At 44.8% G+C, this 25,470-nt stretch overlaps 1 long non-coding RNA gene across 1 annotated transcript; it reads right to left on the reverse strand.

The window, feature by feature from the left end:
• Positions 1 to 16,567: 16,567 nt before the first annotated feature.
• Positions 16,568 to 19,126, reverse strand: LOC103349325 (uncharacterized). The gene is made up of 3 exons (XR_016214053.1): positions 18,982 to 19,126; positions 18,328 to 18,403; positions 16,568 to 17,133 (listed from the first exon to the last, which is right to left on the reverse strand). It is a non-coding gene; the product is annotated as an uncharacterized LOC103349325 (long non-coding RNA).
• Positions 19,127 to 25,470: the final 6,344 nt, after the last annotated feature.

Genomic DNA, 25,470 nt, shown 5'->3' on the forward strand with positions numbered 1-25,470 from the left:
ACAGGAAATTAAGAGAGAGACACAAACAGAAAGACAAGAGAGATCTCCCATCTGCTGATTCATTCCTCCAATGCCTACAGCAGCAAATACTGTGCCAGACTGAAGCCAGGAATCTGAAACTCAATCCAGGCTTCTCATGTGGGTGACAAGGAGCCAACTACTTAAGCCATCATCTGCTGCCTAGCAGGGTGTACATTAGCAGGAAACTGGCTTCCTAGGCAGGACTGGAACCTAGGAGCCAAAAGTGGAGAAGCAGGGATTTCTGCTACACCACATTTCCCACCCCAAGGAATGCTTTCAAAATAATTTAATATTATCAGTACAAAATTTCCTCTAAAAATAATTCATTTTTTCAGTTAATTTTCATCAAAATAACAAAATTCTCTTGAAAAGAATTATAAAAATCCATCTAGGAGAATAAATAAACCACCCAAAAAGAGAGTAATGAAAGAAACTAGATAGTAACTATTACTACTTTATGAAACTCAGTAATTAAAGTAACCTGGTGATGGAGCAAGAACTGTCAAACGGATCAATGGCACAGGGAAGCAGATCCAGAAATAGACTCTAATACAAATTAAAGTTCAGCATCTGACCAGGATCACATTTAAAATCAAACGAGAAGGAAGAGAATATTTAACAAATGGCTCTTAGACAACTGATTACATAACTGAAAAAGAAAAGGCTAGATTTCTGTCCTATAGCACATCCCCAGAGTATTGATCCATTAACTATAAAATGAAAGAAAGGAAGAAGGGGGGGGGGTTGAGAGAGAATAAAACAGCAGAAAATATTCCTCTTAAAATTTGATCTAAACTTTTAAGCAAAAGAAGAAATTATTGAAGGATAGTTCAACTTTAATATGCAAGAATCAAGCTTTTCTGTTATGGTAGGGCAGGATCACTTCATTTAAACAAAAACAAATATCTGGAGAAAATAATTTCAACAAAAGAAATAAGAAAAATCTTTTACAGATCATTAGGAAATGGGCAAGAATATGAGCAGAAAATTCACAAAAAGGAACAAAAAATAAACAGCAATAATATAGTACTCAGTCTTTCTTGCAAATTAAATCACAGCATGATTTCTTTTTGCCTGCTAATCAAAATGCTTTTTTACAAACTAACATTTGGTACTAGCTAAGACACCGGTTAAGATGCCTACATCCCATACATGAGTACCTACGTTCAAGTCCTGGCTCCGCTACTGATTCCAGACTCCTGCCAATGTGCACTCCAGGAAGCAGCGAGTGATGGCTCTAGTACTTGGGTCCTTGACACCCACGTGGGACACCCAGTTTGAGTTCCTGTTTTCTGGCTTCAGCTTGGCCCAGCCCTGGCTGTAACAGGCATTTGGGAAATGAAACAGAGGATGAAATCTCTCTCTCTCTCTCTCTCTCTCTCTCTCTCTTTGTCCCCTCTCTCTCTCCATTTCTTTCTGTCTCTCTCTGTGTGTGTGTGTGTGTATGTGTCTGCCTCTCAAATAAATACACTTTAAAATTTGTTTTGATTTAAAGATACGTTTTTAAAATTATGTTCTTCCATGCTATCAAGGTTACAGTGAAGATATGTATTCCTGATTATTGTTAATAGGAATTTAAGTTGGTTCCTATTTTCTGCATATTATACCAATATGAATCAAACTCTTGATATTTCTAAATATTCTTTTAGCACTATTTCTTTAGGAAGCTATTTAAAGGTGCCCCAAAATACTATATTTCTAAATTTAGAATTAAGAAAGAACAACTTTTATGTTTTCATACAAGATTTTGGTTTAAAAAAAAAAAAAAGAACATTTCTGAAAGGTTGATAGAAATATTCATGATATAATATGAGGGTACCTTAAAATGTGGAAAAATGAAATTAAAAGATAAGCTTATTTTGTTCAAAAAGGTTTTTGAGATCTATATATAGTTTTTTCCAAGGTACGCATTTGCATGAACTTTGTATTTATTAAACTATACATGAAATGCACCAGCTTCAAGGAATTTGAAGTCTAGGATGGCCTTGATGGGACTTGAGGTCCCATGAAGATTGAAGATCCCTTGTATATATGTGTTAGGTGGAAAATCCTGATATGCAACCAATACAACTTTAATAGAAACTTGATTTTTGTAAAAGAAAACTTAGATAAGAGGTTAAATAGGAGAGAGAGAGAGAGAGAGAGAGAGAGAGAGAGAGAGAGAAGAGAATAAACACACCAAATATTATCTAAGAGGTAAAAATGTAGATGTGTTCCATTTTCTTATTATACCTTCCTAAGTGTTCGTTTTCTAATTTAATGAGTAGCATTGCCTTTAATATCTGTAAAAAGGTGTCATTTCAAAAATAGTCATTGTTTACATCAGAATCCTTATTTAGATAGAAGTTTTTGGATCAGAATCAAATCTTATGCCTTAAATGTTGTTTCCACAAATAATCATCTTCATCTTTATCCCCATGAAGACTTCTCCAGCAAGCAGGCAAGTGCCATGTACTGGAGACCCAGACACACAAGAAATTCACCAGCTTCAAGGAATCTGAAGTCCAGATAGCTTTGTAGATGGAACTGATGCCTCACTGAAGATTTAACTTGCCTTGTATTTATTTTATTTTTTCTATTTCTGGGCTAGGAACAGTCTCAGTCTTTCTTAGGAAGATAAATACACAATTGAGGTGCAAGGATGGCACTTTTCCTTGAGGTGACAAAAAGGGCCATTACCAAGGAGAGACAATATGTAGACCTTTTACATCTGAGCTTCTTTTGTGCAAAGGGCCACCCCATGGCAGTGGGGTGAAAAAAGGGATTGCATTTCAAACACTAGAGCCATTGCTAACACCACACCTGGTGCCTTAGGGGACAGTTACAAAGGGGCCTGAGTCGCTTAATTAAAAGAGCAGGAAGCTATATCAAAGGACAAACTTGACCTAACTGGCTATAGAAAGTGAATCGTTCTCCACCCAAAATCTTGGTGGAGGACTTCACCTCTCTTCAAATAAAGCTGACAAAACATGCTCATGATGCAACATATTAAGTGAAGATTATGTATGATTTTATCAAGTACAGCATGAATATGAGCTTAAGTTTGCAAAAACCAAATTTCCTCCCATCCAGTAGTGGACTAAGGACTCTGGAGGAAGGGCCTTCCACAGCACTAAGATGTGGCCACAAGAAAACTCGAGGACCAGGCAGAGTAGCCTGACACAATCAGCACACTCCCCACATGGTTTGTCACTTAAGGATGACACCTTCACTTTTACATTTTGTAAGCCCTGGGGATTTAGTTTGTCTCAAAACTTGACTATGTGTTCCAGTAAGAAGGATTATTTAAGCGAGAGTGAAGAACTGGAAATGCTATTGTGTCTGTAAGGAGCAATAAATACTTGCACTTTCTTCCACTGTGCTTATCATTACAGTTTATCTCTGATGTAAATAAAAAACTGCTTATCCCTCCTCACATCAGGATAAACAAAAAGTGGTATAGATTGCATTTGGCCAACTGGGTTTGTTTCCATAGAAAGCACTTTTTCCCTTCTTTCCTTTGTTTCTGAAATTATTTTTCCTCCAACTTGGGTGCCAAATGAGAGAAAATAATAATCAATGATTGATTTATTTGTGTGGACAAAGCGATTTCATGCTGTTTCTTGTCATTGACAGAATGATCTGGTTGGAATTGCATTCCATTGATAAAACTGTGATGAAATGTTATTCGTTGGATGAATAAAGTTAGAAGTCAAGAGAAATTGCTTTGGCTCACATGATATTTTTTCAGCTGTCAGTCATTTCTTGGCATTTGATCAGATCATTGTCTGTGCTCCCATCATATTGACTCCGTTGCCTGTTATTAATTGAAGCATGACTTTATTTCAAAACTACAAGGAAGAGCACAAACTCTGGAAAATGGAAGAAGTTTCATTTTTACTTTTCCTGGTTTCTTGGCTGGCTGGTTGTCCCCTGAGTAACTCACCTCCCTTATTGGCACACTTCAAATATCACAAACAGGTACATCTTGCTTTGAAAGATGCATTTTATAACAGGAAACTTCCCAAGAGGTGACTTGATTCAGTAGATCTTCAAATGACCTCCTGAAGAAACACACCTGACAATAAAGCTCTCTTGTTACAGAGGAAGAATTCTACATGGCAGAGAAATGAAGAATAGACAGTGTATAACAACATGAGTGCTTCTCATAAGCACGTTGAGTAAAAGAAGCCAGACACAAAAGATATATTACTGGATTCGTCCATTTATGTAAAATCCAAAATCAGACAAGACTGGTCACTGATATTAGAAGTTAGAAAAATGGCCACCCTTGGGGGGTCAGGACTGACAGGTGTCAGGTGGGGTGCTTCTGCTACTAAGCTTCTTTTTTTTTTTTCAATCTGGATGGTATTTATAAACCTATAAACATGCATTACTTTAACAAATAAACTCACCCTATGTGCACTTATGTAAGGTTTTTCCCACATGTGACTACTCTTAAATAAAAATGTAATAGTTAAAAATAATTTACTATAAAAAGGAATTTTTTGTCATTCACTAATGAAGCATGGAAGTGAGAGGAAACAAGAATGCAGGGTAACCAAGTTTGTTTCAGGAATTACTGGGTGAGTGTATAGGAAAACACAGACAACACAGTAGAGGACTTTTCTTGAGAATGAGGAGTTGGTTTGGAGAAGTTGAGTTTTAGGTACTTGCAAGTCAGGATGCCCAGTCCAAACTCAGAATGGACAGCTAAGGAGGAATCCACATTGAGGAGCTGTCAAGATAGCAGTGATGGCAGTGGTAAAAAGAGCCTGGTGGGGAATGACCCTGCCCAGAGAAAGGGCAGGATGGAAACAGGAGGGCTGAGGAGAGGAAGGGGAGGAATTCCTGGGGTGAGCAGCAAATATCCATGGAAGGGGTATTGGAGGGTAGCCTTCTAGACACTCACCCCCTGGAGCTAGGCCTGCCCTGGGGGCCCATTCCACCCAGCAGGAGCTGGGCTAGTTCCTGGGCCAGTTTCTGACCCTGATTACCTTCTTGACCTTGATCTCTACTCTTCACAATCACACCCAAGCTCTCTGCACATATGTGATGAATGAGTGAATGCTTCATAGATAAATACTAAATCACAAAACCATTGATGGGCTTTTTCAGTGCCAAATAAACATAAAGTAGTCTGCAAGTGAATGCAGGTGATGTTCACGTGAACTGGCAAAATGAGAGAAGCAACTGAAAGCACCCAACTGGAGCTTAATCAGGTAGAGGTGTTTTATAGCAAGTTTGGGTGAGGAATGGAGAAAGTTTTTAACAATCCTCACACTTATAATTCCTTGTCTCCCTGTTCCCAATTCAGTTCAAGAAAGACACTAATAAAGTAAGTTCTCTTTCATTGCACAGGCGGCCAATAATATCTGACAACAGGCAGGTAGCAAAAATGGCCATCGTATCCACAATATGGAAATTACAAAAAAAAAAAAGTTTGCTTCAAAATAAATGCCTCTTAGAATCAATACTACATTGGAAAATTGATATTGACTACAATGTGTTTGTGGGTGGCTTTCAGCAGGGTTGCGAGGCCCTCTGGTTCCCTCCTTACCACAGTGGTTAAAGTAGCAAGTCACTGTGTATAACAGTTATAAGGTCTCTATCCATTCCACTCTTGTAAAAGAATGTGTGGCACTTAGTAAGAGCTCAGGGAATATTAGCAACTAGTTGTCCATTTGTGTTTCATGTACTAGTGTTTGCCATTTGGGAAAAACCCACCATGAATTAACACTAACTATATTAATGGCTTAGTGACTATATGTCTAAGTCTGACTCTGTGCTACAGATTCTAAGGAAGTTCATAAATAAGACAAAGGATCTCTCAGGATTAGAATTTAACATAATCTCTAACATCTCTGAAATGGGGATGATATTGGCTCCTATCTAGCAGGGTCACTGTGAGGTTTAAATGGGATAATGTATTTAAAGCACATGGTACACTGCCTACCAAATAGGTAACATATCATACACGGTGTAAGCAGGTATTGCAGACCCAAGTTCCTATTCGCAGAATACAAAGCAACTTGAAAACCAGAAGATTCTCCTCACCTGACCTGTACTGACTTGAGGGATTTTCTTATGCTTATTCACCCCACATCAGGTCATATGCACGGTTTTGCTGCAGAATCGTCAGTGCATCTGGTTAGGTTACTGCCCTGGTTCAGTGCTACTCAGGTTTTACTTGGTAAACAATATTCATTTCTTTCCCTTTGGGAAATCTGAAAAAATCTTGTCTTGAAACAAGCGTGATCCCAAGGATTTGGACCAGGAATTGTAAAGCAGTATTACTGTTAATACCTGTGGTGTTCCTATAACACAAATGAGAATATATTATGTAATAAGGGCCATGCAGTGATTCAGCTAGAATGGAAAGCAGTTCTTAATACCATCACTGCTCCCACACAGTCTTCCCTTTGGTGTGTATATCAAAGTGTGGGCTGTGGCGGCAAGTCCACACTCCAGCCTGTCTTCTTTTTCTCCCTTGGACACCAAGCCACTTTCTCCTTGAACAATTTCCTCATTTCAGGGGAGACTGAAGCTTCTTGCCAGTGAGTGAGTGCCTGGGCCTTTGAGGTTACCCCAGTCTTGCTTCTGCCCAGTCTTCTTCAGCTGCTACAGTACATGTGGAGCTCTCTTCCCAGCCCCACCCCCTCATACAGCACTGGGCTCTGAAGTCCCATTGCCAGGGGACTCTATGGACAGGCTGATGGACTGGGAAGGAGGATGCAGCTCTACCCTGGTGTACTGTGAGCACCTGGACAGCAGAGGTCACTGATCTGACTTCCATGAATGCTTACACCTGCCTGAGGCCCAGGCCCAACAAAAATGATTAGGAAGTACCAAGCAACTGGGAAGTTTACTTGGTTTTTCTTCCCTCTGGGAACCCAGATCACACTCAGTGAATGAATGATCCTCTCTGTGTCCCTGAGACCCCAGGCCAGCCCTGCCCCTTTCTGCATTGCTGGGTCTAAGGTCTCAGTCCTCAATCTTGGGGGCTCTTTACAATTGCCTTGGGAGACTTTTCTAGATTCCATATAAGCCATTAATTCAGAATCTCTGGGGTGAGATACAGGCTTCAGTGTTTTTTAAGCTCCTGATATTTCCAATGTGTAACCAACACAGAGGATCACCTTTCTCTGGGCCTCTAGAGGGAAGACCACAGCTGCCTGTGTTACTGAGCCCCATCACACCTGTCCACATTGTCAAACTCCATCACACCTGTACATGCTATCAAGCTCCATCACAGCTCACATACAACAAAGTCCCACACCTGTATGTGTTGCCAGCTTCTACCTCATGATCTTCCCTGAGTGACCCCCAGAGCCAGCGACTCTGATAAGTACTGTGAGGATGAGGTTCCTGTCCAAGAGAATCCCCATGTAGGTTGTCCTGGAAGAGGAACCTGGAGAGAAAGCAACACCAGGTTCCTTGGAGGATTGGGCAGGAGACAATCCTAAGAGAGCAATCCCATCACGGGCCCACAGTCAACTTTAGGACAATGCAAGGTGCAGGTACTACATAAAATACAGGGCACCCAACCAAATCTGAATTTTAATAAGCAACCAAAAAATTAAAGTATTAAATATTACATATGTACACTTATACTAAAAATTATTCTTTATCTGAAATTCAGATTTAACTATATACCCTATGCTTTTATTTGCTAAATCTGGCAACAATGAGATGGTGGGAGGTAGAGGGGCTCACTAGACTGCTTCCCACCTGTGTGCTGAAAAAGTGTTTATGCAAAAGGAAAGCAGTCGTACATTCCATATAACATTCATTCCCCTTGCCAGCTACATGGAACTCACCCTTTCCTTTAAGGAAAACATATAAGTCATGCAGATTCCCATTCCTGTTTCTTCCAGAGACATGGAGCTTTCCACTATGCTGGCACTTTTACTCCTGCTCCAAGTCTCTAATGCAGTCGCGTGATGTCATCCGTGTCACATAAAGACGGGTTAGAGGATGCACTGGCAGAATCCCCTCAACTGCCTCCTGCCTCTCTGGGCTTTCCCTGCAGCTCCTACAAGGGTCTGGGCTCAGGGTGCTTGTTTCCCTTGAGCCTGGAGAGCTTCACTCAGGGAAAGAAGAGCAGAGGGAACTGGGCTGCAGCAGACATGGTGCTAACTGGAGCAAAAGATTCCATCTACTAGAAATAGTAGCTGTAGGCAATCTCAGAACCCAGGAACCCTATAACACTCAAAGGGCCTGACTCTAGTGTGGCTCCCTAGGAGAGCAAGATGAATTCCCCATCAAGGCTACAAATGGGTCAATTAACCACACATATAAGGAAATAAAGAACTATGCGTGTTTTTTTTTTCTTTTCTGTCTTTGTGTGAATGTTGAAGTTGTATTCTAAGAAAATAAACACTTGCTGTAGAGCCTCAGGGTCTGCTGATCAGGTCAATTCACTACCAAAGCTTCAGCACTGGAGAGATTCTAAAAGAGGAAGTCAATGAGGATAGCCTTGGCTAGAAGCTGTCACCTCTGTTTCTGCAGCCTGCTGGAGCCCTGCTGGCCCCTGGGTTGGAGATTCTGCAGACCCCTGAGGCATTAGCTTCAGTTAGATCCAGCTATTTGAAAATGCCATCTGCCCCCATCTCAGGAGGCCCCCAGCTGAGGTCACCTGTGGCCTCTGAGCCCAAAGCACTGCCACACTTCTCTTTGTAACTTGTCCACACCAAAGCCAGAGTAGTGGTCCCTATTCTGTGGTCCTGCCTCACCCTCTCCCCAGCACAGCACTGCCAGACCACAGAGAGAAGGATGCCCTGGATAGAAATCTCCAGATGTTCAGAGCTTTCACCAGAACCATTGAGGGTGGGTATTTGACATACTGGTGAAGACCCTACTTGGGATGCCTTCATCCCAAACGGGTGTGCCTACTTTGAGTCACTACTCCTCAACTTCTGATCCAGCTTGGGAGGCAGCAGATGATGGCTCAAATACTTGGGTTCTTGCCACCCATGTGGGAGACCCAAACTGAATTTTTGAGATCTTTGTTTCAGCCTGGTGGAAGACTCTCTCTCTCTCTCTCTCTCTCTCTCTTTCTCTCTCTCTCTCAAAGATAAAATAAATAATTTTTTAAAAAAATAACCAACATAAGATGTGGTCTGCCTCCTCAATAATAAATAAATAATGATAGGACGGAAACATTAACACACACCCTGTGTGTTTCCCCATCATCTGGGGGAATGGTTCTGGGTCTCTCCTTTGGATACCCAAATCCAGTGTGCCCAGGTTCCTTGCATAAACTGGTATAGTGTTTACATGTAACCTATCCACGAACATCCTCCCATACACTTTAAGTTGTTTCTGGATGACTCGGGATACCTAATATACTATAGTTAATATGTGAATATTTGCTGATAAACTGTATTGTTTAGGGAATAATGACACGAAAGAAGTCTATCCATGTTCAGCACAGACGTACTGTTTCTGATTATTTTCAATGCATGGTTGGTTGAACAGATATATGCAGGACTTGTGGATGTGGGGAGATGATTGTCTATGAACTGAATCCTTTTGAATAAAAATTAGTGTCTGTTAGAAAGAACTCATTTCCAAAGACGGCGACCCACGCTCCCCAGATTAGTGTCTCATTCAGCCTCATGCATTTATTTAGTGCCCATTCTGTGCCAGAATAGGCTGGGATCCAGGGGGAGGGGAGTAAGATACAGAGATAAGAGACTTGGTGCAGGAACGGGGCAGGGTGTGTGCAGAGGGGACAGGATAGTTAACAAACAGTAAACCAAAGGCAACACAGTGTCAGGGTATGGTGCCTGCTACAAAGAAAGTAAAATGGAGTGATAGGAGGGAGGGTGATGGAGAGCTGTCACCAGCTTAAACCAGTAGTCAGCAGAGGCCTTCTGGAGGTGGTGACATGCAGTCTAAGAAGAAGGATGCAGGCTTGTGGATATGTCCAGCAGGAGCAGTCCAGGTGGAGGGGACGGCCCACACCAGGAGCAGAGGTACAAAGAGCCTTGGGGTTTCTGAGACAGAGAGGAGCCAGTGTGGGTGGAGAGGGCTGAGCAAGCAAAGGAGCCAGATAAGACGACCTCAGAGAGCAGGCAGGGGCTCCTGGGCAACCATCAGCAGTTTGCACCTTATTCTCGCTGTGAGACCAGGGGGTTCTGAGCACAGGAGTTTATGGTCCATTGATGTTCTCACACTCCAACCTGGCTTCATGAAGAAGGGGTGTAGCTGGCAGTTGGAGCCAAGGAGATGGGCTAGAAGAAGACAGTTGTCATATTCATAGGAGCAAAGATCAGGATCTGTCATCCTGCACGGGAGAGGACAGTTCAGAAAGGTGGAGGATGTGTTTTGGAGCTAAATCAGTGGGATTTGCCAATAAAAAGTACACAGGAAATAAAAGAAAGGGATTTGTTGGGTTGAGGCTCCTGCTTGGCTTACACAGTTAAGACTGTGGCAGGACCTTTTACTGAGAGTGGGGGACACAGAAGCCCAAGGAGAGGAAGTGCTTCCTTCTGTGGTATCCGAGGTCTGAGATTCCTATTAGAAAACCAGGTGGAGGTGAAGAAAACACAGTTGGAGACATGGCTCCCAAAGCCTCAGAAAGGGCCTGCACATTGAATATTGGGAGTCATTGGCGTAGGATGAGCAAAAGAAACTACAAAGGGGAGAAATTCCCTTGAAAAAAGAAAGTGTAATTAATGAAGAGAGCAGGGCCCAGGATGATGCCCCTGGTGTTCCAAGATTCGGGTGCATCAGAAATGGCAAAGACGAGTGAGATATGAACAATGAAGCCAGAGGAATATCCAAGAACAGTATGGTAAGGAGTATTCATGGAGGGCTTCCTGGAGGAAGAAGCATTCAAGCCTTGTCATGAGATTGGGTGAGATTTCAATCCAGGTTGAGCAGTTCTAAATGCATCTGGAGGGGACTTCGAGTGTGAGCAAAGACTTGGAGTGGAGCAGAGAAATGAGGACTAATGGAGACCCAGGGGGAAGAGGGAAAGATGGGTGGCGATACTGGATCATGTCCACGCTGGAGACCAAGAGAGAGGGTCAGAGCAAAGTGCTCTGTGAAGGCATGAGAAAGCCAGGTACACTGTCTCACCTGGGTTTCAGGTGATGAAATGCACTGTGAGTCAGGCTCAAGGATCTAGCATGTTCCTTCCTTCCGCCCCCTCTCCTTCAGCACAGGGCCTCTGAGAGGGCAGCCCAGGGCCTAGGGCCCTTTGCCCCCCTATCAGCTGTCCTCGATCAAATCCCTCCTTTGCTGCCTGCTTTATGGGAGGGATGCCATGGGGAGTCTTTAACCCAAGAACTCAGGAAATTAGCTCCAATTTAAACCTCACTCTCCTTAAACAACTTTCTCTAAACCCCCGTCTGTCCCAAATTAAGGTGTTTTCTTAATTAAGGTCACCTCCCAGTCCCTCTGAAAGCAAAGGTGCCTTGCTTTTCCAACTTTCCTGTTCACCTGCTTCTAAAAGTTTGCTCAACAGTCTGTTTCTCCAAATTCCTCTTATTTTGTAGGAAACGTACCTTCTACCCAAAGAATCCCGAGGCCCAGCCTGGGTGAATCACACCCCATCTGCAGTGGGCCCTAACACCTGCCAGCTGGCAAAATGCAGCTCGACTGGAGGCCTGAAAGGAAGAGGCTAGGGCTGGGCCAGAAACTCAGTGCCTCCAGAGAGGAGCCAGACACACAGGGAAGGGCTGCCTGGGTTCAGGGAAAGCTTCCTGGAATGAGAGAAAAGATAGGAAGATTTGTGGACGGGCATCTTCAGCCTCACCTCAATGTAAAAGAACCCCCACAAGTGTGTTACACACCCTCCCATACACACACACACACACACACACACTCACATAATCATATCCTCAAATCATGAACTTGCATATACGATCCACTCAACTGAGGCTGTTGGGGGCCCTCAAATATGATAGTACTTCAAAAAGCTCGTGGAAAATGGAATTAAAAGATATGGTGAGGAGGAGGTATTTTGTGCAGCAGTTGAGGTGTCACTCAGAATGTCCACACCCTATGTTAGAGTGCCTAGGTTCAAGTCCTTGAGAGACAGCAGGTGATGGCTCGAGTAGCTGGGTCCCTGCCACCCACATGGGAGACTTGGATTGAGTTCCCAGCTCCCTTCTTCCCCTCAACCCAGCCCCAGCTGCTGTGAGCATTCGGGGAATGAACCAATGGAAAATATTCTCTCTCTCTCTCTCTCTCTCTGTCTCATTCAAACAAATAAAATAGATAAATAATTTTTGAAATTTCTGTGTGCTGATGGGATTTTTTGAAAAGATACATTTGTTTTAACTTTTATTTAATGAATATAAATTTCCAAAGTACAGCTTATGGATTACAATGGCTTTTCCCCCCCATAACTTCCCTCCCACCCGCAACCCTCCCCTCTCCCGCTCCCTCTCCCCTTCCATTCACATCAAGATTCATTTCAATTAGAAAAGATACATTTGTATGAATATAAAAAAAAACCTCTTTTTTGAAATCATATGCATATTGGAGATCTCAATAAAGTTCATGAAAAAGGTATATTATGCATGGATTTCAATTTTTTGCACCAAAATAAGCTTATCTTTTAGTTGAATTATTTTCATGAACCTTGTATTGTCCCTTGATCATTTTTGTGCATCCATGCCTGGGCCCAGGTGTGTACTACTCACTCCCAGTCTGCTTTCAGTAAAAGAGGGCACGGAGCTTCCTAATAAAGAACACCTGTGATGCACCTGCTGCTGCCCAGAGTGCCTGTTACCCCGTCGCCACCCGAGGTAGCTGGGGGCTGAGGGACTGACTCCACCCCTCCATCCTGTCTCCTGGCTTCAGTATTCAGTTGTAACAATTTGCACATGTTAATGTCTTATTTGTGTCTGTTCTTGGGCCTTTTAAATATGTATGTGTGTCCTAAATACCGGCCCTTGGCAGAAACCACATTTCTCAAATTAGGCCAGAAGGCCTGGGGCTCCCTAGAGCGCATATTATCTGTCTTCCCCTAGACATGAGACACCTGGTGATGGTGTGCCTGGCAATCCACTTAACCTGGAGGCTGCTTCCAGACTGGGACCTTCACTTCTATTTCACCAGGGTCCTCTGTGTGGCCCAATTCAGGGCTCTGTGGGAGGCATAGTCAGAGTGTTGGAGGTTAGTGGTCATAGACGCCCTGGGCAGTCTTCTTTGGTCGGCATGCACAGAGGGACAGTGGTCACAAAGAAACACCCCCTGATAGTGCCCTATAACCACATTGGAGGCACAGGGCTCCTACGCATCTCTCCACCTAGGTCCAGTTTCAGAAGCTTCAGGAGGACCTTGTGCATGCCGCTACAGCTTGCCTTTTAGTGTTGGTTTTCTCTTCTACCGCCAGAGATAAGACAGAGAGATCAAGTTTCTCCTGGAAAATGACGCATTAACTCTGACATCATTCCCCCTTAATGGGCCAGTGTTATGTTCTGGAGCCTCATTGAGGCAAGGGTGGAATCAGAGAGCTCCAAAGGCCCAATTTTGGTGATGATGTAGGGAAGAAGACCTCCTGGAAAAGAAGGTTGAGTAACAGATAGACAATCCAAACTGAACTCTCACACAATGTCTGTACTATTCAAGGCTCTCCTGGGAAGCAGAATCAATGGAATATATACATTATAAATATATTAGATATATTATTTATGTATATAATATATATATATTTGCTGCTTTCTCTATATATGTAAAGAGAGAGAGGTTTACTATGAGAACTGGTTTACATGATTATGGAGGTTGAGAAGTTCCACAATATACCATCTGCAAGGTGGCAAACTATACAGGCCAGTGTTGTAATTCAACCTATACCCAAAAGTCTTGAAAATCATAGAAGCCAATGTTGTAAATCTCAATTCAAGGTCAAAGACCTGAGAAATGGGTGTGGGGGTGGGGCTTTTAGGTGAGAGTGGAAACAATACAAGTTCTGGAGTGTAAAAACCCAAGAACCTGGAATTTTAATACCTAAGAGCCTACAAAGGCGAATGTCCCAATTCCAACAGAAAGAATGAATTCTCCCTCGCTCTGTACTGTGCAGTCCTCTGTCCAGTCCTCAAAGGTTGGGTAACGGACACCCACATTGGTGAGGATGGGTAGTCTTTACTCCATCCACTGATTCAAATGATTCATCTCTTCCAGCGACACCCTTCCATGTCACACAACAATGTTTTAACACCAATCTGGACATCCCTCATCCTATGAAGCTGATGTCTAGAATTAGCCATCACATTGTCCTACCCCTCATCTTTGTTTTGCTGCTTTATTCACCATCCAACCCTCTTCCCAGCCACCCAGAGTATAATAAGGAGTATTTAGGACAGACAAGATTGTGCAGGTGAGGAGAAGCACCTGCTGCTTCAAGACAATGCTCACACCCTTGGACAGAGTGCTCAGAAGGGTCAGGGAATTTATACCAGACCACCCTTGGATGACTGCTCCAGGAAGAGCATCAGTGCCCCCCTACTGGGTACTCCCAAGTCACTCTTACAGTACTGCTAATACTGTAGCTCAAATAGGGCACCAGAGGTGTCAGGTGACCTCCAGAAGCTCTGATCGGTTACAAACATCCAGAGGAAAGAACCTAGACTTATTCTTCCTTCATATTCCAGACACTTAGCACAGCCCAGCATAGCAAGCACTTATAAAGAGCAAACCAGGAGCTCAAGCTATGCACAGCAGGTTAAGCCGCTTCTTGTAACACCAGCATCCCATATCAAAGCACAAGTTTGAGTCCCAGTTGCTCAGCTTCTGATCCAGCTTCCTGACAATGCATCTGGGAAGGCAACAAAAGGTGGCCCATGTATATAGGCCCCTGCCACTCATGTGAAAGACCTGGGTGCAGTTCCTGGCTCCTGGCTTCAACCTGGCCCATTCCAGGCCATTTCAGAAGTGAACCAGCAGATGGATGACCTTCTCTCTTCTCTCTTCTCTCTTCTCTCTTCTCTCTTCTCTCTTCTCTCTTCTCTCTTCTCTCTTCTCTCTTCTCCTCTCTCTCTCCCTTTCAAATAAATAAATCTTTTTCTTACAAAAAAATAAATGAATCCTACCGACATCCTCAGCTTGCACTTCCAGGTTCTAGAACTGTGAGAAGTGAGTTTATGTTGCTTAAGTCACCTGGTATGTGGGATTTGTTATGTCACCCTTAGCCAAAGTACACACTCCTTAACCCTAAACTCCTCAGCCATCTCTCACTTCTGCTTCCCAGTTTGCTCCTCCACCTCCTCTAGAGACCGGGGATCATGAACACTCTCCAAGTCTCCCTCTGCTCCAGGATCAAAGGCTGGTGCCACAGGAAAGAGCTAAGGAAACTTTCATCTCTGAAAATTAAGTGAGATTGACTCTGCAGAACTGGATCCCAGCATCCTCCCACCCCGCCCCCCTTCTAGTGCATCAGTGAAGATAAGTGATACAAGTCATGTAAACTAGCCAGCCCCTTGAATTCATTCTTGGTAAAATGGTGGAGATGGGGGAGGGGGGCTTAATATGGAACAAGGGCAATTATAAGGGAAATTATTGCTTATATGAAATGGCGACTTATTCAAAGAGTTGAAAAAAGCCAGCTTGCCCAAAATAATCCACAACCCCCCTCCCCCAGCTTGTGGGCCATACCTAAAATTCAAGTATCCAGGGTATTCTTGCCGTATTATTCAAGGCTTCTGTTCAAATACCAGTGCCATGGGATGGGCATTTAGCCTGGTGGCATTTAGCCTTGATTCCAAGCTCAAAACCCTGATTCCAAATTCATGCTAATGTACACCTGAGAGGCAGTAGTGACAGTTGTCACTCACATGGGAGTTGTGGTTTCTGTTCCTTGCTCTTGGCTTTGGCCCTAATCCAGCCCTAAATATTGCAGACATTTGGGGAGTAAACCAATGGAAAGTAACTGTCTCTCACTCTTACTGTCACTCTCTATCACTCTACCTCTCAGATAATAAGTAAATAAAAACATCTTTTAAATGCTAATGCCACAGACATGGAAAACAAAATCATTTTATATCATTTAGACTTTTGGTTCAATTTCTTGTGGAAGTTATGTTCTGTGTGCTGGTTTGGTTTATTTCATTTAATGTTTACTAAGGGAGAATTTGGGCATGGGTCACTTAAAAGAAAAAGGATTTTTTTAAGATTTATTTATTTATTTGAAAATCAGAGTTACACAGAGAGAGGAGAGGGAGAGGGAGAGGAAGAGGGAAAGAGAGAGAGAGAGAGAGGTCTTCCATCTGCTGGTTCACTCCCCAATTGGCCACAATGGCGGTAGCTGTGCTGATCCAAAGCCAGGAGCCAGGAGCTTCTTCTGGGTCTCCCACGTCGGTGCAGGGACATCTTCCACTGCTTTCCCAGGCCACAGCAGAGAGCTGGATCGGAAGAAGAGCAGCCAGGACTCGAACCGGCGCCCATATGGGATGCTGGCATTTGAGGCCAGGGCATTAACGCATGCGCCACAGTGCCAGCCCCAGAAAAGGATTTAAAGAAGGTCTACCACTTACAGAGATGCCTGCTTGAAAGTATTGGCTACTATTTCCTTTCTTTTTTTTTTTTTTTTTTTTTTACAGGCAGAGTGGACAGTGAGAGAGAGAGACAGAGAGAAAGGTCTTCCTTTTGCCATTGGTTTACCCTCCAATGGCCGCAGCGGCCGGCGCACCGCGCTGATCCAATGGCAGGAGCCAGGTGCTTCTCCTGGTCTCCCATGGGGTGCAGGGCCCAAACACTTGGGCCATCCTCCACTGCACTCCCTGGCCACAGCAGAGAGCTGGCCTGGAAGAGGGGCAACCGGGACAGAATCCGGTGCCCCGACCGGGACTAGAACCCGGTGTGCCAGCACCGCAAGGCGGAGGATTAGCCTATTGAGCCGCGGCGCCAGCCTATTATTTCCTTTCTTATTGCACCAAAGCCTTCCAACAAACAAACAAAGAGGGATGCCCAGCTTGTGCTTGCAGTGAGTAATCTTGGATAAGCATCCCTGAGTGTCTCCAGTATTACTCCAGGGGAGGCTGTTAGAGTGCATTTTCTGTTGCTGTAACAGAATGCCACAGACTGGGTAATTGCAAAAGTGAAAAAATGTATTTCTCACAGTTATGGAGGCTGGGAAGTCCAATATCAAGGGAGCAGTATCTTGTCAGGGCCTTCTTGCTGTATCACCACATGCAAAGGGAAAACAAGGCAGAGAGAAAAATGGGGTCAAACTCATCCCTCTATCAGGAGCCCACCCCTGCAATGAGAACCTTAATCCATTCATGAGGGCACAGCCCTCATGACCCAATAGCCTGGGAAATCTTCCACCCCCTAACACTGTTACAATAGAACTAATTTCCAACATGACTTTTAAAGGGGACATTCAAAGCATAACAGAGGCCAATTGATTTGTTCAAATAAATACTGCAATTCCAAAGCGTTTAAAAAGCCAGGAAGAATGGCAGGGACTTGGAGTCAATCTTCCACTGTTAGTAAGTGTTGGAAACCCCTGTGGGTGCAGCAATGCATTTTCCGTGGAGAGATCTCCCCAGGAATGCAGTCTCCTAACCCACTGCTTTGCATAAACAGGAATGAAGTGTGAGAAATAAAAATATTCTGAGCAGGAGATGCAATTCTTTTAGGTTCTCTCCTACAGGAAAAGAAAACATCAATGTGCCATAATTTTCCCTTTACTTCCCTTCCTCATTCTCTTCTCCTCTTCTACCTACTGTTTAATGAGTCCCAGAATTTTTCTCCAGAGAACTTTTCCCCAGCATATAACACAACTTTGGAACAAAACACTGGCTCCAGTTGTATGGCCTGAGAATAACAGGCATCAGGGAAGAGAGCAAGTGTGTACGTGGGACAAGGCCGAAGCAGTTCTGCTTTTTCCACTTTGCTTATTCAGTTGGGTCTCTCCTTAAGAAAACATTCTGAGACTTATGTGCAGCCTGACCATAGAATTTGTCCAACACAGAGTCCAGACTACAGAAGACTATGACACCACCAGGGACTTAACATTGTTAGCTTCAGTTAGTGTGAACCAGATCTTGAGCCCAGGACTCTCTCTCCCCAGGCTGGCCACCACCTGTTTCCCTTCTTGTTGTTGTATGTGAATCCAAGTCTCCATCATCAACCCAGTTTCCAGCCACCCTAGGATGTGGTCCAGCTCCAGAACCTAGCCTCCTCCTGAGGAGACAGCTCTGCCCTTGACTAAACCATGCCTGCCTGCTGGGCTGGACCAAATCCACTGACTCCCGCCCTCAGGGCCCCGACCTGCAGAGAAGCAGTAGCAGGGAGTCAATAAAACCATGAGATCTCTGGACAACTAGCCTAGGGAGAAGTCTTGGTACCAATTAGGAGCTGGGTTACCTGAGAATGCCACAGCTTCACTCTCATTCAGCTTCCTCATGAAAGGAGGAGGCCTATGCCCTGTCCTCCAGGTTATCTATAAGGAAGAAAGGAGATAATGCATGCATAGTGCTGAGAACAGTGAGTGACCCAGGGAAGCACTGGGACTTGTCGTCTCCCTCATGGGCCTTTCCACACCTTGAGCTGTTTGCTACTCCTGTTGCTGGCTACCCACACCCCTGAGTGCCAAATTTTCCATCTACTGGGTTGAACTTCCCCTTCCTCAACATCTGTCCCGTGCAGTTGGGACAATCTAATTCCAGGGCCCACTTTTTTCATCATTTCTAGAAATTAAGCAGCACTGAATGCAAAACATCTAAGTCAGAAACCATTTACCGAGCACTCACTATATGCCACGTACTCTACTGAGTGTGAGGTATAAAATGAATCGCTTCAATTCTCTCTTCTTCTCAAGGAGTTGGAAGTATAACTTCCACATACATACATGTATGTAGAAGGCCTCTAGGGTCACCATGGGAATCAACAAGAAAAAGAATTCTTGCTTCCTCCTGAAACGTGACCACTGTGGACATGTGGATTCCCACCAGGATCTGATGTCTGAGGGTTTCAGGGCTGACTTCTCTGGGTCTGAGGGGTGCAGGGGAACTGACTTACCCACAGAAGTCTGGCAGTCTCCAGGCTCTGGGGCAAATGGCTCTCCCAGACAGGACCCCTGGGCAGGCATCCCTTCAGTAGTTCTCTATGTCCAGGACCACAGCCTTGAGACCACCAGGAGATGGTGTTGGCGGGGCTACCTCGGCAAACTCTGGCAATAAAAGTAGAAAACTTAATCTGCAGGTGATCCCTAGCCTCCTCTGGCTCACCCCATCACAATCCCGTCCACTCATACCCTGAGGGGCCCAGGGCATTGGAGCTTGCTTTCATCCTTCCTATTAGGAATGAAGGATGTCACGATGGGCGTGGTTTCTGTAGAGCAAGGATTTGAAGGGGTTCCCTAGGCCCCGCCTCCAGGCAGCACCAGCTAAGGCCTGCCCAGCATCCACGTTTGGAGGGCAAGGCCCAAGCCAGCCTTCAGAGAGTCACAGGCGGGGTGGGCATGTGTGCTGGGTGCCTGGTAGGGGAACTGGAATACACATGGAAGGAAGGGGTCTGACACACAGCGCCCACTGCACTCTTACAGCACAGTGCAGTAACTATGTTTCCTGCAGGTCATCCTGGGAGCCCCCAGACAGGGTGTGGGGAAGCACCAGGAGCCTTATCAGGAAAAAAAATGTAAATTAGACTCCAAAAAGGTCCCAAAGAGGGCAGTGTTTGGTTGAAGTCAAGCAAGAAAAGTACTTCAGGCAGACTTTACAACAGCAAAGGCAGAGTAATGGGGAGAGGCACCCAGGAAAGGCCTCAAAGGTGGCCACCAGCTTACTGCATTCCCAGGTGGTTGAAGACGGCCTGCAAGCAGGTAATTGAAAGTGAAACAAAGATCTGAGCCAAGATGCTGAATGCCTTTTATGGCGCTGGTTTCCCCAGCCTGGGCCTACAAGGTTCCCTTGGTGGGTGGACAAGGGCAACTTGTGTGACATGGGAGGTTAGGTGGTCTGCCTGCCCTCTCACTCTCTGGGCTACCCTCAGGTGAATTCTTGGCCTGGGTGCCCTTCACCACTGGTTTTTAGAAGATAGCAGAATGGCTCCTTGGACTGCGACTTCTCCCCTCCTCTTCATCTTTTAACATTGCATTCAAACACCTATGTCCCTGGAGTGACCATTTATGCAGAATCAGCATCCAATAGCCATTACCCCACTCCCCCTAATGCTGCTTCTGAGATGTGTGGTAATTCACAGGAACACGTGCTAAGCTTGTCCCCTTCAATGCATTAACAGCATCACAGGGGTAGTAGCACAGGATCCCACCCAGGCACCCTGAGTCCCCTTACATAAGTACGCATATATTCATGCATGTGCATACACATAACCTCCCATGAAAATTCACACACATGCACCTGCACATGTGTGAACAAATACACATGCATATGCATACCACATGCCTGCCACAGACATACCACGCTCGTCCACACACACACGCGCACACACATGCCCCACTGCCTCCTGACCTCCTCTCAGTTAGATCTTTCCTCCCCTCTCTAACTTCCTCCCTCGTCCCTCTTTCTCAGCTCACATTCACTTGTGAACACCAAGTTCATCCTGAAGGATTGCAATCATCTCTTTACTCACATGGCTCCCCCTATGGGCCATCTCATGCCCTGCATGCTACCCAGAGACAATAAATACAATTGCTTGTTTGCTTCATTTTCTCTGCTTCTCAGGGAGGTCTTCTTCCTGGTCGTATGAACTCCAGTCTCATCACTCCAGCCCTCTTCAGCCTTGCAGACATGACTTCCTTTATCCCTCTGGCCAGGTTGGCTGGCTTTGCCTACTTCCCCTGTGTGGTGTTTCCCCAGCACCTCGCACAGGGCAAGTACACAGTAGGAGCTGAATATTTGGGGAATGAATGAATGAATGTGTTTTTTTATGGCAGGCAGGTCTGAAGAGATCAAGAGCACTTTGTACTTCTGTCTTGAGCAGCTGCTAGCACTCCTTATGTAATTCTGCACATAAAGGTGCTCATCCACATGTGGCTGACAGCACTTGCAAAAGTCATTTGCATGTTCTTTGAGAAATGACTGCATTTTGTCCTCTCTACCTCTTCAAATCTCACCTGTCCCTGGCCCAGCCATTCCCCTCCCCCTCCCAGAGAGGTCTGATCATGCCTCTCACCCATTCTGCGCCCCATCCCTTCCACAGCACTTCTGCAAGTCTCAGCAATGACTCCTGTCACCATGATGATTAAAGTGCTAGACATGTGGGGGCTGATTCCCCTGTAAGGAGGATGAGCACCCCAGCGCTGATGTATAGTTTTGACTGCCTCATCTGACCCCCAAGAAGAACATGCTGGGTTCATCATGAACTCTGAAAGTTTTGGTTGGCCTGAATTGAGTCATAGCTGCAATTCACTTCCCTTGAAGGGACCACTTCTGAAATCTGAAGTGGCCCTGGATCCTTGGTGACCTCAGACCCTCTCTCAGCAAGGGGTTCAATCAAAACCAAAGTCAACTGAGGAAGTCATTGCTGTGCAGCTGGACTCCTCTTAAAGCCAGAATTCTATAGCCCAGGAGCCATGTGCAAGTGGGTTTTCTACACCAAACCAACCCACAGTGTCTCCACAAGTGCTCTCCTTCTACAGAGAAAAATCCACAATCCCAGCCACACTCAAGGCTCTGATGGTCTTTTGTTCCCCCCATCTTCCATCTGTTTCCAGGATGGCACAGCCCTGCTCCACCCACCCACGCTGTGCGCAGCTGGGCTCTGTTCTGCAGACAGGACATGTCCTCAGAGGGCATGTGCTCTTCCCAACCTCTCCTTAGCAAATTTTGCCTCATGATCAAACTCCCGACTCTGAAGTCTCCCTTGATTCTCCCAGCAGAACTTATCTCTACAAACAACACTCTATGACACAGTCCTGCTTTTATGATAATCCAAACAGGTCCAGGGAATAATCCAGTGACAGCAAGGAATTCTCCCTTTTGGAGCACAGAGAGTAGTTGGCCCATGCACACCAGCACTTACCACTGAGTCAGTCAGTCCTCTAAAAACCCACCCTAATTCCCACTTTCTGTTCTGCTGGGCACACACAAATCTTACCTTCAATCTGCCCATACTGGAACATGACTGAAGTCAAGGATGACATAAGGGAATAACAGCTAAGAGGTTGTGTACCTGGGTAGTCTGGCAGGCCAAGGTGGTGGTGGGAGGGAGTAGAGCCCAGGACCTGAGGCTCCCTGTAAGTCCCTCCACACAGGGGTTAACCCAAGGTCACTGAGACCCTCATCTGCTCCATGACTTAGAGAGTAAAACCAACAAGCCCAACTTACCCATTTCCTGCACAGGGTCCACTTCTGCACCATCAGCCCTGGAAAATATTGTGTTCTGCAAAGACCATCCAGGGAAATCTTGCCCAGTGACCTCAAGGAACCACCATATACAATGCAATAATCACCAAGCTCTATTTCGTCTAAAGCATAAACACCTTTATTGTGACAGTCAGAGGATGTTGTATTAGAATCTTTCCTAGTCCAGTTATTTTCAGTAAAGAGAATATTGCTACTCTGTTACTACCACACCAATACAGATGGCTACTAAATCCAGAGTATATGGCAACAAGCTCAATAATGTGATTTAGGGTTTGGGAAAAGGAAGTTGAGGGTTCTGGCAGGAAATTGCCCACCATGAAGTGAGGGAATCAATGGGATGGTTAGTCTGGGTGACTGATTCAAGCAGCTGGGCTGAACGGCTGGGCCCAAAGAGCCTCCCCACTGCTTCCAGTAAGCATCCATGTGAGGGTGGAGCCATATGGAGGGTGTCTCCCCCTGAAAATGATGAGATCTCGCCCAAACCAGATGCATCATCTGCTGGTCTGAGCCACAGTTGGGTGCACTGCTCCCCACAGCTGGAACATAGGATCAGTTCCAGGGCCAAGAGTGAAGATTTGAAGGCAAACAACACAGTAAGGGGCTCTTCTCTCTGTCTCTTCTGTCATTTTATATCATGTGACATGTAGTTAAAATATATCCATCAAAGACAACTTGACCAACATAGCGAAGAGTGGAAACAGCAGCTCAGACACCATAGAGGTAGGAAGAACTGATTACAAAAAGATTAAGAGGACAGAATGATGGCAGAATGTGCTGGAGAAAAAAAATTCACATGGTTTGGGAGAAAATGTTTACTAGGGAAAGGGAGACTTGTTTTTTCCCTGTACTTTTAAAGTTATATTTATTTGTTTATTTAGAGAGGCAGAGAGACAGACAGAGATGTCTCATCTATTGGTTCACTCTTGAATGCTTGCAACAATTGGGGCTGGCCCCAGCCAAAGCCAAGAATCGGAAACTCAATCCATCTCTCCCACATGGAGACCCAAGTACTTGAGCCATTACCCACTGTCTCCTAGGATGTGCATTAGCACATCACAGAATCAGAGTCTAAATTCAAACCCGGATACTCTGAAAGGGGATAGACTTGTCCCAAGCAATGTCTTAACTATTGCACCAAATACCCTCCCCTACATTTTTAAAAGATGTTTAAAATAACTAACTTCCACAAAGAAGGCCAGTCCTTTCCTTCAGGAGCTTGGCATCCATGAGTGGGTAGAAGATAACAGACCCATACAATGTGGGGTTTGAACATGCAAACTCATCAGGCATTAGGACATTATTGAGGGACAGTTTCAAGGGGAAACCAGAGACACCAGTGCTTACGAAGGTCATGACGTCAAGACCTGAGAATGCTGCTCCAGGGAATGGCACCTCCACATGGTGTTGGGGGGTTAGAGAAACTCTGGGTGAGACATGGCAACAGTCACTGCCTATAGGATTCTGCAGAGGAGGACTCATGTCATCCCTTGTCTCCATGATGTATAATAAATCCTGAGGGTGCCTGGAGCCACCTCTCTGCATTGCTAAGTGTGTGGTTCATGGTTCTCTGGGAAAGGGTTGAAATAGTGGAGCTAGGCTGTGGGAGTGGGCAGGAGGCTGTGGGATGTGCAGGGTGAGACCAGAAGGTGCAGTCTCCCCAGGTGCCTGTCTCCTTCTGAAGACCCCACCCACTTAGCTCCACCAGTCAAGGGCACAGTAGAAATAAGTAATGAGAAGAAACTGTGCTCACAGCTTTCTGCCCACTCCACTGTAAAGAGAGAGGAACAAAGCCTGGATCAGTGTCCTACTCAATGAAGTGCTGGATGGATGCCCACAGAGACTTCCCCACAACCTAGAGAGAATTGATGCCCACAGTAGACTCGTGTAAGCCACATTGCTGAGACTGTGGGGCTCTTTGTCCTTTTTAGAAGTCTACTGGCCTCTTTAGTCCCATCTTCCTGTATTTTAGGGATGCTCAGTGATTTCAGTTCCTACATGAGAAAGGCTTTTCCCTACCTGGTCCAAATTCATCCTCACACTGTGATGAACCAGTGCTCACCTGCAGGGACCTCTGGGAGAGGCATTTGGGCATGCACAGACCTGTGTAATCCCACAGATAGATGTCATTCCAGGTGGCTGCTCTGCATTGACCTTTGGGACCTTGGGCAAATGACTCTATCTCAGCTCATTCCCTCATCCAGAAGATGGATGTCAGAATGCCTTTCTTTTCAGATAGTTTGAATGGCTGGGATCATGCATATAAAACTCTCCGCTCCATGACTAGTGCGTAAAATTAGATCCTACTTTACATCATTCACCAAAATAAAGCCCAGATGGATGACAGACTTTGTGTTTTTAAAAAATAGAAGAAAATATTGGAAAATGAATTTATGATGCTGAGGACAAGGAAAGTCTACTTATAAATAGGCTACACAAGCAAAGCTATCAATGACCAGGGTGATATATATGGGCTAAATCAAAACTAAGCACATGTACATGACAAAGAAGCAAACAACAAAGAGGAGAAAATATTATCATCAAATGTAGCAAATAACAGATTATTACCCAAAATATACATATGTTTTTGAACTCCAAAAAATAATTAAGAACACAAACCAGTAATTCACAGAAGAGAAAATACAAATAGCCAATTAATATATACAGCAGCTTGACTTCATTAGGAAATAAGGAAAATTCAAATTAAAACATCAATAAAATTCTACATCCTTTTACATTGCTTAGATTGGCAAAATTGGAGATTAGTAATATAAAAGGCTGCTGAGGTTGTAGAAAATCACATGATCTGTACACAACAGATGAGAATTTAAGTTTGCATAATCCCTTTACAAAAAGAGCCCAGTGGCATCCCTTGTGGAAACTTGGGGATGTGTCTTTCTATGGAGATATCTATAAGGAAGTATGGTGGCACTCTTCGTAATAAGAGGAATTTTTAAGATTTATTTTTTATGTATTTGAAAGGTGGAGTTACAGAGAGAGAAGGAGGAAGAACTGGAGGAGGAGGCTGCAACAGCTGGGGCTGGGTCAAGCCAAAGCTGGAAGCCTGGATCTTCTTCCGGGTCTCCCAGTTGGGTGCAGGGACCCAAGCACTTGGGCCACTTTCCAGTGCTTTCCCAGGCACATTAGCAGGGAGCTGGATCTGAAGTGGAGCAGCCAGGTCTCG

Source organism: Oryctolagus cuniculus, chromosome 10 (assembly GCF_051225735.1).
Source record: "Oryctolagus cuniculus isolate XC-2025 breed Fujian yellow rabbit chromosome 10, ASM5122573v1, whole genome shotgun sequence".
Lineage (NCBI taxonomy): Eukaryota > Metazoa > Chordata > Mammalia > Lagomorpha > Leporidae > Oryctolagus > Oryctolagus cuniculus.